The sequence below is a fragment of the Lathyrus oleraceus genome, chromosome 6 (assembly GCF_024323335.1).
Source record: "Lathyrus oleraceus cultivar Zhongwan6 chromosome 6, CAAS_Psat_ZW6_1.0, whole genome shotgun sequence".
NCBI lineage: Eukaryota > Viridiplantae > Streptophyta > Magnoliopsida > Fabales > Fabaceae > Lathyrus > Lathyrus oleraceus.
In genome coordinates, this window is record NC_066584.1 from 204,847,215 (window position 1) to 204,862,926 (window position 15,712).

Sequence of the window (15,712 nt, forward strand, 5' to 3'; positions counted from 1 at the left end):
TAGATGCATGAAAATTTTCTACGTAAAAGATATACATAGATTAGAATGAAATTATTAGAAAGAAAATCTAACCCGTTGCCAGAATTAAACGGTAAAAAATACAAACTGGGTGTAGTATTATCGCCGGCCGCCATGAATCTATCGACTAGTTCATTCTTTACGGATGTTGGATTTTTCGTTATAAACGTTGTGTTGATACGGGAAGCAGCAATAAAATTGAATCGGTTACACAATTCAGTTCCCCGCATCAATGTTACATACATATACCTTAAATAGAAACATAATAAACATTAGACTACACATTGAAATGTGTAAATAAATTGTTCAACTAAGTAAATAATAGATTGATCGGAGTACCATATGTATGTATGAATGACAGCGATGCCCAATTCTTCGTGTTCAAAAAGTTGTTGCATGTCCTCCTTTGCAATTATTTCGGAATGAGCAAATCCGAAAACACCTTCATCAAAATCTACACTACGGATGGCGCCGTGCATAATATCGGACTCTTCCACCATTTTCTCAAGACGCATCATAATGTGAGATTTTGTCCCGGACGTCGTTGGAATATCGTTACCAGCTTTTTTCAACTTTCGACCGGGAACCTAAAAATTCCTATAAATTAAATCATGACTTTTTGTGATGCAACAGAATCGTTGCGTATATAATTCAATGGGTATATATATTTGTACCTCTTTTTGAGATGCAACCGACTCGATGCGTCTTGAAATCCCTTTACCAGCTTTATGTGTGGGTCTTGTAGGAGTCTAACATTACCATGTAATAAGGATTGATTAAATATCATAATTGTAGCTGAATTGAAATGTGAATACTAAATATTCATAATCATTTAGAACATATATACCTCGGCATCTGGGAAAATTAGATCTGACGGCCATCCAACAAAGGATCCGACTGCATCTCGCATCAACGTTGTCTCTGAAACAACGTCAGGTAATGGTAGAAGCGCGTCGGTATCTAATACAAGGTCAACCGAAACTTTCATATATCCCACCGAGAGGGGATTATGGTGAAGTAATTCACCCGAAGTGTTGTGCACTTTTCCCTTGCCAACCATGCGATAAGTTGGTGACGATAGATACAGCTGACAAGGTGTAATGCCATAAACCAATAATAAATGTTATTGTTAACGTGTATATGTGTCAAGTAAAAAAGTGCTATTTTAATTTCATAATAACATATATAATTACCTCGGGAAATTTCGGTTGACAATTGATACTAGCTCGGTCACTAGTATCTTTTGCCTCGGAACCGCACCTTTCCTCTCTATACCTTGCATTCTCCTTTTGCAGTTCGAGTACTTGTGCCCTTAACTCCGCCAAGGTGTCCATCACCTCTTTGTTGGTAGGATTTTTTGTTTTTGGTTTTTTATAAAATGACGACGGAGTCACACCAAAACCCTTACCCCTCACACGACCGGAATACTCAGGAACATTTAGTACTCGACTAAGTACGCTCCTGCAATCCTGGACCTCGGTTGAAGGTAAGGTTTGGGATAAAGTCTCCTGAAATATTATTAGAGGAGATTAAAAATGAATTATATGTCTAACAAAATTTTCGATATAATTAAAGAAATAATGTTTCATATACTTACACATTCGTCATAAACATTTTGAACCGCTTCAACGACAGCCCCATCCTTCCCAACCCGAGCAGCCTTCCACAATACGTGCTCCGGAAGAGATGTTGCGTCACTTTTCTCCTCGGCTAGCTACAAATTGAATCAGATTATAAGATCATCAATTATAACATATTGTGACAATGTATAAGCTCATAGCATTTGAATATACTCACAATTCTTTGTTGTAACCGTGCATATCCCGTACGCCCTTTTTTGTACGGATACGCGGGTTTTGATGCCCTTTTCCGATTTTTGTCGCTTACTTCCTGGATAAAAAAGTTTAAGGCATATTAGAACCAAGTAACTTAACAATTGTATAATACCATAATTAATAGACATTACATGGAATTTTTCGTTTCTTCGTTTGGCGACAAAGTTATCCCATTCTTCGGCTGAAATAATCTCCGCATACTTCATTGGCCGTTCTGCTTCAACAAAGTTTCCTTCCTCATCCTTGAGAAATTTGTTGGACAAAAAGGATCGAAATCCTCGGAGTCTTTTTCCGGCCAATTGAATACAATATTTTTGCCGACTTTCATCGATGTGAAAGGATCTCTAAAAAACATACAAATGGAGTGTGTTATTATAAGTAATATTATAACAATATATGGTCAACAAATAGTCAACAAAAAACATATAATAATATATGGTAAGTACCTGTATCTCGGACCATATTTTTTCTTTGCCAACCTTCAATTCCGGACTTCTCCAATTATCACATGTAATCGGAATATGTTGTCGAACAAGGGAACCAATGTAACTTGCCAACATTGAACCGTTAGGCTCAATTAGTTGGTCTTCAGCACTCCAATGTACTTCGAATTTTTCACCCTTGTCTCTTGCACGAATGATTGACTTCATAACAGTCAATCCTCGTTTGATTTCTTTTTCAACATTGTTATGTGATCCACTCGCGTCATGGGTATCGTCTTGGTTAGCCATTTTATCTGTAATATAGAAATGATTCAATAAGACCCAAGTAAGACAATGACCATATTCGTGAAGCTGCACAAAAAACACATTCATATACCTTCCATTTCTCTCATGTTACAACAATCTAAACTCTCTCTTTTTTTCATCATTATTGAATACAAACTCACACACACCTACTGCATACAAAAGACCAATGCAAACTTATGGTGTTTGGAACATGAACAAACTTGCATCCATAATCATCAAACTTCCAAGCACAAGCTCAAACACACTCCAAATGACATCAGTTTTCAATCAGAAATAAAAAACCTTACAACAAGGTGCTCATGAACACCATATAGTGCTCGTTTGCCCTAAACAACATTAATCAACATAATGCACAAAATGTAAAACTCAGTTTAGAAAATGCCCTAATCAAACACCTGAAGAAAGTGAACGGTAACGATGGAGAAGAGAAATACCTTCAAGGTGACGGTAACGATGGAGAAGAAAGTGAACAGCGACGGTGGACGCAGATAACTCAGTGAACGTGAACGCAGCAGCAGAAAAAGGCGACGGCGACGACGACGGTGAGGGAGGGAGAACGAACGGAGGACGAGAGTAATCGCAGTAGAGAGAAAACCCAGTTACGTAAACGAAATAGCATATAGAGAGGGAAAACAAAGAGACATGCAGTATATATGTTATAATTTTAATGTTTAATAAAGGGGACCTTAGAGGGCGCTTGTGTAAAAAAAGCGTCCTCTAAAGGGGGCCTAAGAGGGGGCTTCTAAAAGCGCTCTCTAAGGCTTTCTAAAAGCGCTTTATAAACTGGAAATGTACATGGACTTAGAGAGCGCTTTTTTAAAAGCGCCCTCTAAGGGTACCCTTAGAGGGCGCTTTCATAAACGCGCCCTCTATTGGTGTCCCTCCATTTCCTCATTATTTTTTCGCTTCACTTTAGAGGGCGCTTTGTTACAAAAGCGCCCTCTAAAGTGCGCTGTCTATTCCTCCTTATTTTTCTCTTCACTTTAGAGTGCGCTTCTTTAAAAAAGCGCTCTCTAAGGCTTTCCAAAAGCGCCTTATAAACTGGAAATGTACATGGACTTAGAGAGCGCTTTTTTAAAAGCGCCCTCTAAGGGTACCCTTAGAGGGCGCTTTCATAAACGCGCCCTCTATTGGTGTCCCTCCATTTCCTTATTATTTTTTCGCTTCACTTTAGAGGGCGCTTTGTTACAAAAGCGCCCTCTAAAGTGCGCTGTCTATTCCTCCTTATTTTTCTCTTCACTTTAGAGTGCGCTTCTTTAAGAAAGCGCCCTCTAAGGTGCGCTGTCTATTCCAGTTTTTGGCGTAGTGTCTTCTTGATTCTAGTCGAGGTTTCCTTCTTACACTGTTTATCAAATGTGAGACTGGAATCAAGGGGGTAGAATGCCTTTTGGAATTGATAAACATGTCATTGCATTTGCATAGTCATCTGCATGTCTTGCATAACAGGTACCGCCACAGTGTTCTCAGTTGTTTGGTGTTCCATCAGCAGGATAGCTGACTCAGGCATTCACCGATACGGTACCCGAAGGAATCAACAGAGAGCGATGGAGAGCCTACAAGCAGAGCTCGCCGAGATGAAGATTCGCATGAATCAATTCATGGATTTGGTTCAAGGGGTGGCTCAAGGACAGCAGGAGCTTAGATTGTTGGTGCAGAGGGATCCCCCTATTACTCAATCGGAGACGTTGGCTGATCCTCCAGCTGGAGAGGCTAATGGTCCCAATGGACCGGGGCCTATCCCGATCCCGCATGTCAACCTAGATCAACAACCCATTCAGGATGGTCAGGATGATTAGTTCCCCTTGCTTCAGGAAGACTTTGGCATGGACCCCATGTTTAGAAGATTGGAAGAGAGGTTGAAAGCAGTGGAAGGACAGAATCCTCTGGGAGTAGATGTTGCTGACTTGGGGATGGTCCCAGGTGTGAGAGTGCCACCGAAATTCAAGGTCCCGATATTTGACAAATACAATGGCAACTCTTGCCCCAAAACTCACGTGCAAGCCTATTTCCGTAAAATGGTTGCATACTCTGATGACGAGAAGCTACTTATGTACTTCTTCCAGGACAGCCTGGTTGGGGCATCCTTGGAATGGTATATGAGGCTGGACAGAGGCCACATCCGTTGTTGGAGGGATTTGGCAGAGGATTTCGTGAAGCAGTATCAGTATAATGCAGACATGGCTCCGGACAGAACTCAACTTCAGAATCTGTCTCTTAAAGGCAATGAGTGCTTCAGGGAGTACGCTCAACGCTGGAGGGAGACAGCTTCCCGTGTTCAGCCTCCGATGTTGGAAAAGGAAATGGCCAACATGTTCATGAACACTCTGCCCGGACCTTACTTGGAGCGTCTGGTAGGTTGCAATGCTTCCAACTTTGTTGATGTGGTCTCTACTGGAGAAAGGGTGGAGAATTACCTAAAGACCTATAAGAGCCAGAGTGGAGGTGGATCCTCATCAGGGGTGAAGAAGCCGTTCATTCAGGGACAGAAGAGGAGAGAAGGGGATGCAAATGCCATATCTTCTTATCAGAACAGGGATAACCGGAGGAATAACTTTCAGAATTATCATCAGCAACCGTATGTTGCGGCTGTGACCATTCCAGCTGCAGCACAACTACAACAACAACAACCACAACGTCAACCAGCTCAGTATCAACAGCAGCAGCAACCGGGTAACTGACCCGCTTATCAACAGAGGCAAAGGATGATGGACCGGCGTTTCGACACCCTTCCAATGTCGTACCCTCAGTTGCTTTCTAGTCTTCAACAACTACAACTTGTGCAACTGCGCACTCTGGCTCCTCCTGTTGGTAAACTTCCGGTGGGTTACGACGCCAACGCTAGGTGTAGCTTCCACTCTGGGGCACCTGGCCACAATATTGAAAACTACAAAGCTTTTAAGCACGTAGTTTAGGACCTCATAGATTCAAAGGCCATCGACCTTGCACCGGCTCCGAATGTCGTTAACAATCCCATGCCCCAGCATGGTGGTGCGAATGTTAACATGATAGAGGGAAAAGCCAAGTCCATTAAGGATGTGTTGAAGTTGAAGACTCCATTGTTGGATATCAAAGGATGCTTGCTGAAGGCCGATGTTTTCCCCGGTTGTGGGAAGGGTTGTTTGGATTGTGCCACTCAGAGTAAGGGTTGTTTGAAGTTGCAGCAGGGTATCCAGGCCTTGCTCGACACAGGTACCCTCTAGGTTGAAGATCTGTCTGTCCAAGAGTCTGTGGAAGAGGTTAAAGCGGGCGCCTCTATCTCATCCTTTAAGCAGGCACGGGCCGTGGTGGATTCAGGTGTTGCTCCCGGTTGGGGGCGTCTGTTGGAATTACCAATGAAAGAAGATAAGTTCGGGATTGGGTATCAGCCAGTTTTGACTTCTACAACACTTCAGGGGCCGATCACTTTCTCCAATGCTGACATCATTCAGTATGGCCAGGTCTCTGCGGTCAACGAAGAAGATGGGGATAGTGATTGTGACATTGACAACTGGGTGCATCCGAGGATCCCGGGTGAAGTCATCAACAATTGGTCTTCTGAAGAGATTATCCAAGTCACTCTTCTTGAAGAGTAACTTTCTTTGTTTATTCATGCATATCCAAGTCTTACGTTCTGCCCAGGGCATAATGACTCATTGTAGGGCTCATCTATGTGACACTTGCATTTTTATCATAAATAAAGGACGTATTTTTGCATTCAAATATTTCGTTCCCTGTCTTTCTATTTTTGCAGTTTTTCAAAATAAAAAATGGCAATGTTTTGTTTAGTTTTCACTTCTTGTTCACACTCCTAAGCACATACCATCACTCATGCAGATGCACATCACCGGATCCTATTGATAACGTTTCTGCTACGGCTCGTTTCGACTTTGAAAATCCAATCTTTCAAGCTGAAGAAGAGGGTGATGAAGACTGTGAACTCCCTGAAGAGCTTACCAGGTTATTAAAACAAGAGGAAAGGGTTATTCAACCGCATCAAGAGTCTGTTGATGTGATTAATCTCGACACCGAGGACGCCAAGAGAGAAATCAAGATAGGGGCTGCTTTAGAAGACGATGTGAAGAAAGGGCTGATTGAATTGTTGCAAGAATACGTTGACATCTTCGCCTGGTCTTATCAGGACATGCCCGGGCTGGACACAGACATCGTGGTACACCGCTTGCCTCTCAAAGAAGGTTGTCCTCCGGTCAAGCAGAAGCTCAGAAGAACAAGACCAGAGATGGCTGTCAAGATAAAGGAAGAAGTGCAAAAGCAGTTGGATGCAGGGTTTCTAGCAGTCACCAATTATCCGCCATGGGTTGCAAACATCGTCCCAGTACCTAAGAAGGATGGAAAGGTACAGATGTGTGTCGACTACCGGGATCTGAACAGAGCTAGCCCTAAAGATGATTTCCCATTACCTCACATCGACGTTTTGGTGGATAATACAGCTCAGTTCTCGGTATTCTCCTTCATGGATGGCTTTTCTGGCTATAACCAAATCAAGATGGCACCAGAAGACATGGAAAAGACAACTTTCATAACCCCATGGGGCACCTTCTGCTACAAGGTGATGCCGTTTGGTCTGAAAAATGTCGGAGCAACATATCAACGAGCTATGGTGACTCTGTTCCATGATATGATTCATCATGAAATCGAGGTTTATGTGGACGATATGATTGCCAAATCTCAGACAGAAGAAGAACATTTGGTGAATTTGCAGAAACTGTTTGAGCGTTTGAGGAAATTCAAACTGAGACTTAATCCGAACAAGTGCACTTTCGGGGTGAGATCGGGAAAATTGCTGGGTTTTATCGTTAGCGGAAAAGGGATTGAGGTGGATCCTGACAAAGTGAAAGCAATACAGGAAATGCCAGAGCCAAGAACAGAGAAGCAAGTCCGCAGTTTCTTAGGGAGGTTGAACTACATTGCAAGGTTCGTCTCTCACCTAACAACCACGTGTGAGCCAATTTTCAAATTGCTGAGGAAAGATCAGGCTATCAGGTGGAATGAAGATTGTCAAAGGGCTTTCGAGAAGATAAAAGAGTATCTACAGAAACCTCCAATCCTTATACCTCCAGTTCCTGGGAGACCTCTGATAATGTACCTGTCAGTGACTGAGAACTCGATGGGGTGTGTATTGGGACAACATGACGAGTCTGGTCGAAAAGAGCATGCCATATACTACCTTAGCAAAAAGTTTACCGACTGTGAAATCAAATATTCGCAGCTTGAGAAAACTTGTTGTGCTTTGACTTGGGCTGCTCGCCGACTGAGGCAGTATATGTTGAACCATACTACCTTGTTGATTTCTAAGATGGATCCAGTCAAATACATATTCGAGAAGCCAGCTCTCACCAGAAGGGTGGCTCGTTGGCAAATGGTACTGACAGAGTATGATATCCAGTATACATCCCAGAAAGCCATCAAAGGGAGTATTCTGTCGGACTATCTTGCTCAGCAGCCGATTGATGATTATGAGCCGATGAAGTTTGATTTTCCAGATGAAGACATCATGTTCCTCAAGATGAAAGACTGTGAAGAGCCAGTTGTTAAGGAGGGACCTGATCCAAACGAAAAGTGGACTTTGTTATTTGATGGGGCTGTCAACGCCAGAGGAAGTGGAATTGGTGCTGTCATTACAACTCCGAAAGGTGCCCACATACCTTTCACCGCTCGTTTGACTTTTGAGTGCACAAATAATGAAGCTGAGTACGAGGCCTGTATTTTGGGTATTGAGCAAGCCATTGATATGAGAATCAAGACTCTGGACATCTTCGGAGATTCAGCTCTGGTGATCAATCAAGTGAATGGTGATTGGAATACTCTCCAGCCCACTCTGGTCCCCTACAGAGACTACACGAGAAGACTGTTGACTTTCTTCACAACAGTAAAATTGTATCATATACCTCGTGATGAGAACCAGATGGCAGACGCACTTGCTACTCTATCCTCCATGATCAAGGTAATTCGTTGGAACCATGCTCCCAGGATCGATGTGATGTGCCTTGACAGGGCCGCATATGTGTTTGTTGCTGAACTGGTAGTCGATGACAAGCCCTGGTATCACGATATCAAGTGCTTTCTGAAGAATCAAGAGTACCCTGCAGGGGCATCCAACAATGACAGAAAGACTTTGAGAAGATTGGCAGGCAGTTTCTTCTTGAACAAAGACGATGTGCTGTATAAGAGGAACTTCGACATGGTTTTGCTCAGATGCGTGGACAGACACGACGCAGACATGTTAATGCAGGAAGTTCACGAAGGTTCCTTCAGTACTCATGCCGGCGGACATGCAATGGCTAAGAAATTGTTGAGAGCGGGTTATTATTGGATGACCATGGAATCAGATTGCTTCAAATATGCTCGGAAGTGTCATAAATGCCAGATTTATGTTGATAAGGTGCATGTGCCGCCAAATCCTCTGAATGTGATGACTTCGCCATGGCCGTTTGCTATGTGGGGCATTGACATGATTGGAAAGATTGAGCCGACAGCTTCCAATGGGCATCGCTTCATCCTTGTTGCCATCGACTATTTCACCAAGTGGGTCGAAGCAGCGTCGTTCGCGAATGTCACCAGACATGTGGTTGCCCGTTTCATCAAGAAAGAAATCATTTGTCGCTATGGGATTCCCGAAAGAATCATTACTGATAATGGTTCTAATCTCAACAACAAAATGATGAAGGAGTTATGTCAGAACTTCAATATTCAGCATCACAATTCTTCCCCTTACCGCCCTAAGATGAACGGCGCTGTTGAGGCGGCAAATAAGAACATAAAGAAGATTGTGCAGAAGATGGTCGTCACGTACAGAGATTGGCATAAGATGCTACCCTTCGCCTTGCACGGGTACCGTACTTCAGTACGCACGTCGATTGGGGCAACCCCTTACTCCCTGGTGTATGGTATGGAAGCAGTCCTACCTGTTGAAGTGGAGATTCCTTCTCTAAGAGTCCTATTGGATGTCAAGTTAGACGAAGCCGAATGGATTCTAGCAAGGTTCAATGAGTTGAGTCTTATCGAAGAGAAGCGAATGGCAGCCATTTATCATGGGCAGTTGTATCAGAGTCGGATGAAGAGAGCCTTTGATCAGAAAGTGCGTCCTCGTTGTTTCCAAGTCAGAGATTTAGTGTTGAAAAGGATCCTTCCTCCTCAGACAGATCACAGGGGCAAGTGGACTCCTAACTATGATGGACCGTATATTGTCACCAAGGTTTTTGATGGTGGGGCCTTAATGCTTGCAACTTTGGATGGTGAAAGCTTCACTTCCCTTGTGAACTCAGACGCAGTTAAAAAATACTTCGCATAAAATAGACCCGCTGGACAGTAAAAAGAATAGTCCAGGCAAAAATGGGCATCCCGACGAACCATTGAAAATGAAAAGGTTCGGGCAAAAATTAGGGATTAAAAATGAAAAGATCGTACACCCGGTAAGTTGAAAACCTGAAGAGGCAACTTAGGCAAAAATGGGTATCCCGGTGGATTGAAAACCCGAAAAGGGCGATCCAGGCAAAAGTTAGGGATTAAGCGAATGACTGCGTTCTGAGTTAGTTCTGAATCTCATCTCATGTCGATGACTGGAAATTTTCGAAAGGTAGGAAACAGTCCAATCACCTTTTCAGAAGGCTGATCATCTGGAGGATCTTGAAGACGGGCAAGTCATAGCAGAATTGGAACCCAATAGAAATCCATTTCACATTGCCATTAGATTAATTTCTGTTTTTATCTTTTGTGCGATTACCTCTTTCCAGGGATTGCTTCCTGATGTAAATGCGTATTCAGAGGCCATCCAATCAATAAAATCATGTTATTCAGCATATCTCTGTTTTCATTTTCATTTTACTGTTTTGTTTGCAAAAATGACGTCCGAATTTTTGATAAACATTGCATCATGACACATAAGGGCTTTACAGGTACATGCTTAATAAACATTTAAAATTGCTGTAAATTTTAAGTGCTTTGGATCGTCTATTCAGAACAGATACCCTCGGGGCATTTCCTTAAAATACCCTGCAGATGATCGTGAATATCTTCTTCAATGAAGTCGCCAACAGACGAATTCGGTGTCTTATCCCTGCAGAGCTGATCAGAGTGTTGGATTCTTCAATCCCCAGCAGGTTCTCACCACTGTACTTCCCTAAGCGTTTGTTTCAGGACATACACTCCCCAGCGGAGTTGACAGTGCCAGACTGTATCTTCCCAACAGAATCGGCTACTCCTTAGAGTTCGAGGCCAGATCGATAATCCCAATGCCAGATCCATGGTTTCTTTCCGTGAAGCAGAACCTCGGTACCGTATCAGTGTTTGCTTCCCCTGCTGAGTCATCTCCCGCAGATCGTGGTTTCCAGAACCACCATCGCTTTCCCCAACAGCAGGTTTTCGGTGTCGTTCTCTCCCTAGTCAGAATCTCGACATTTCATCATTGCTAGAGCACCGTGTGGCGGGTCATTTCCCCACATATTTCTTTGCGCTGTGCATCTCCAGCAGCCTTGCTAGAGCCCAAAGGATGGTGATCATTTCCCCAGCAGATCCCCTTGCCTCAGCTTGGCATTCTACCCAGCATTTCGCATCCCTGCATGTAGAATCATATTGCATTGCATTCTCCCAAATCGCGTAGCATTTCCATTTTCATGGAGCATTACGCCATTGAAAAATTCAAACATACGCATGTAAGCATAAAACATTCTCGGTATCCCAAGTGATAAGCTAGAAGTTGTTTCCAGTACTCAGACTGAAGATTGTTCATGACTCACCTTGGTTATCCCCAGCAAGTGTCATTGGCCCATGCGCCGCCTCTATTATCCTTCCCTATTTCTGCCGATGCTGACGGGCATGAAGTTTTCCGGTATCCAGACCGAAGTAGCGTTCAGGCCAGTTTTCCGGTATCCAGACCGAAGTGGCATTCAGGCCAGTGTTCCGGTATCCAGACCGAAGTGGCATTCAGGCCAGTGTTCCGGTATCCAGACCAAAGTGGCGTTCAGGCCAGTTTTCCGGTATCCAGACCGAAGTGGCGTTCAGGCCAGTTTTCCGGTATCCAGACCGAAGTGGCGTTCAGGCCAGTTTTCCGGTATCCAGACCGAAGTGGCGTTCAGGCCAGTTTTCCGGTATCCAGACCGAAGTGGCGCTCAGGCCAGTTTTCCGATGTTCAGATCGAAGTCCTTTCCAGTATTCAGACTGATGAGCGGCATTCAGGCCATGGTTATTTCTGTGTTACCATTTATTTTGGTATCCAGTTTAACATTCCTTGTCGGTATTCAAACGGACTTTCACCGTACCAGACGTATTCTTCTTTCAAGACCACCTCTTTGCCGATTCTGACAGGCATTGTTACTTCACTTCACTTTAGTGCAAATTTTTGGGCTTTTATTGTATTCAATCCCTTGATACCTCGAAAGTACGAAAGCCGCTGCCATCTTCTTTCCGGGTCTCTAGTTGATTGAATAGGGGCAGCTGTAACACCCCAAAATTTGCCCTCCTCATTCATGCATTCACTTTTTAGGTCATTTAGCATTTCATACATTGCATCATGTCAATCGGAATTAGCTCCAAGAAGCTCGGACATCATCCAGGACACTTTGTGGGTTCTACTTAGACGATCAGTCAACACAAGGAAAAGACTTGAGGTACTACCAGCAGGGCCAGATGGGGCCTATTCACCGTGCAAATCGCCAGGCTGGAAGAAGCAAGAATCTGCTGCTGAGCTGTCATGCTCGCTAGGCGAGCAGATGCTTCGCCTAGCGAAAAGTACTGCCATGCTCACTAGGCGAGCAGGTCCTACGCTGGGCGAAGGGCGTGCACTTCAGATAATATCAGAAAGATTTTGGGCTTGAGTTGCCCTCATTTGAGCCCACTACCCACGAAATCAGTCTATAAATATAAGAGTTGCAGTAGAGGACTAAACACTTAGAGTTTCACCGAAGAAAGGTCTTGAGAGAAGGAGACCTAGGAACTACTCTGCAGCAATCTTCAGGCAGCTCTGAGAAGTTCACTCTGACTCACACACTCTTTTGCCTCCGCCTCACGCAAACCCTAACAGAGCTTTGCAAATCCATCCGTGCCGTTCGATCGGCCTCTCTCATCAGGTATGCCTTTGTTCCTATTACTTTACGCCTTGAATTTGAATATTATGAATGTATGAGGTAATATCAGGTTTTGCCCACGGGTTCGAATAGGCATGAATGTGTAACAATACCTTGAATGTTTTAATCGTTTTCGTTTATGAGATGGATACCACAGGGTTTCGGATCATAGAGATCGAACTGTTATCAAGGAGGAATCCAAAACCCGCAGGCCTTCGCTAGCCGCTTCGCTAGGCGAGCACGCAACGAAGCTTCGCTAAGCTTTCGCCAGGCGATGCAGTAGCGAACGCAACAGTTTTTGTTTTTTCTTTGTTCTGTTTGTTCTAACCTGTCTTGTGTTGCCATGGCATTGTTTTCCTTAGATTTCACCCTGTTTGTCTAACCTTTTGTCGAGTTTTTGTGAGGACTCACATACTCTTGCAGGGATACCACGCGGAGGTTTATTCTGATTACTCGTATTGACTGATTTTCTTTGATGGTCTAGCTGGAGAGATCTCAGGGTTGCTAATCCTTTAATTGCTGTAACTTCGGATCTTTATCCGTGTGGTAATTTTTTCCCTTTCTCGTACTTTATCGCTTTCTTAGCTGGAAGACCTCGATAGGAGGCAATGTTTGAGCCCTTTGGTGGCATTTTACTTTAAGATACATGTTTTGTGTGGTGTGATCACTTCCCCATAGGACACGAGGCTTCAGATAGTCTCCCCTTTGCATGCCAATTAAGGTAGCACTGTTCCTTCGCCTAGGACTTCCTTTTTGCATGCGCGTTCCTACAACGCGAACAAACCCTAAAACCCAAAGCAACATGTTATCTCCTTCTACTACAGGCGAGTAAGTCTCCAAAGGTCGAGCATCCGGTAGATTGCGTAGTAACGTTGTTCGTCCAAAACCCAATCCATAACCCCGTAGTTAGCCGAACTACGACTTGCTCTGATTCTCATTCCATATGAGATACGTAGGCATAAGACGTGATGTCTTAGCGAGCACACATCCCCCCAACCCATAGGTCAGCCGAGCTACGAAGACTCTGATTCTCATGTTCGGATGAGATACGTATGCAGTGGATGCGACATCCGCGCGAGTCATTTCTCTTAACCTTTTTTAGTAAATAAACACATTAGGTAAACTCACACCCTTTAGACAAGAACCACAAAAGTGGATCCCGTAGAGTACTATGGATGCGTAGGGGTGCTAATACCTTCCCTTCGCATAACCGACTCCCGAACCCAAGATTTGGTTGCGAGACCCCGTCTTGTCCTTTCCTTTTTCAGGTTTACTTCGAGCGTTTCCTTTCCCTCCTTTGGGATGAATAATGCACGGTGGCGACTCTTCTGTCATTTTCTTTCGCCGGTTGTTTTTTCTCGCACTGTATTTTTCAGGTTGCGACATCCTGCAATTAAAGTTTGAAATCTAGAAAACATTACCTCTATAGTTTCATCGTCCTCCATCTTGAAGGCTTCGTACTTCTGAAATAGAGCCAGAGCCTTTGTCTCCTTGACTTGAGAATTTCCTTCGTGAGTCATCCTCAGGGAGTCAAGTATTTCTTTAGTTGTTTCCCTGTTGGTGATCTTTTCATATTCATTGTAGGAAATGGCATTTAGCAGTATCGTTCTAGCTTTGTGATGGTTTGTAAAGTCGCGCTTCTGATCATCTGTCATTTTGCTTATGCAATGGCAACGCCAGTGTCAGACACAGAAGGTGTGTAGCCGATTGTGACTATATCCCATAAATCAGCATCATAGCCCATAAAGAAACTTTCAATTCTATCTTTCCAGTAATCAAATTTTTCTCCATCAAAGATTGGAGGTTTAGCATTGTAACTATCTCTTTTATTGGTGTTGGCCATAGGTTTTTCTCACGCTGGATCTCTCTACACTATTAAGTATTTTATTAGAAAATCAATAACAGAGCCGAAGCTCTGATACCAATTGAAGGTAGAGAAAAACAAGAAAGGGGGGTTTTAATTATTTTGGAAAATAGAAACTTTTTAAGAACTTAGACACACGCAGAATAAAAAGATTTCAACATAAAATTTTATACTGGTTCGCTTGAAATTCAAAGCTACTCCAGTCCACCCGGCCAATGTGATTTCGCCTTCAAAAAGGACTTAATCCCCTAATCTTGAAAGATTACACAAACAACCGTCTAAGAGAAATAATCCCTTAACCCTCTCAAGTATTTAGACTTCACAGAGTCACTTGAGGAAATATCTTATCAATGATATGATTAGTAATGAACAATGCTTCTAACAATAAGCAAATATTACAGAATATAAGAGCAAGAAATGTTCTCACGTTAGAGCATCAGCTCGTGAGAGAGTGAAAAGAAAGTAATGGAAGAAATGTATTCTCGTGTATCTCCGGTGTCTTTCTTGTGAAGCGTTCCATCCTTTTTATAAGAGAATGAGAGGATCATTGGGTGATGTTAATGACAGGATCTTGGTCATTGAAGAATGATTAATGTCATTACTCTCCTTGTTCTTTCCAAAGCAGTATGGAGCAGAATGACTTTTTTCTAAAAATAGTTTCTTTCCATTAGCAATTTTCTTCAATGTTAAGTTTTTCTTGAGTCAGCGAATCCTGTAGTCAGAGTCTTTACTTAGCAATGTTCGCCTTGTATCTGACTTTATCAGAGTTTCTCTTTATTTGACTTCTTCAGAGTGTGCATCTTCAGAGTCTGGATTCATTCTTCTCTATCAGAGTTTCTAACTTCTTTAATTTTGCTAGCGCCTGTGTTGGATCAGAGTCAGAGCCTTCTGGTTACATAACTTATGAGTAGTATCTTACCGCTTGATTCGGTATCTGATGATTGTCTATCTGATTGTTTTGATCAGAGTCCTACACACTTAGAAAATTTTCGTTAGGGTACCATATTTGTTTCATCCTTTGTTATCATCAAAAGCTTAGAGATACATTGTTGAACTAAATTTGTTCTTACAATCTCCCCCTTTTTTATGATGAAAAAACAAGTCAGAATAATGATGAAACAATACGTAATGTCTCAGAAACAGATAAAAGGAATGAACCCCCCCTGAGTTAGATCATCAGATTTAACA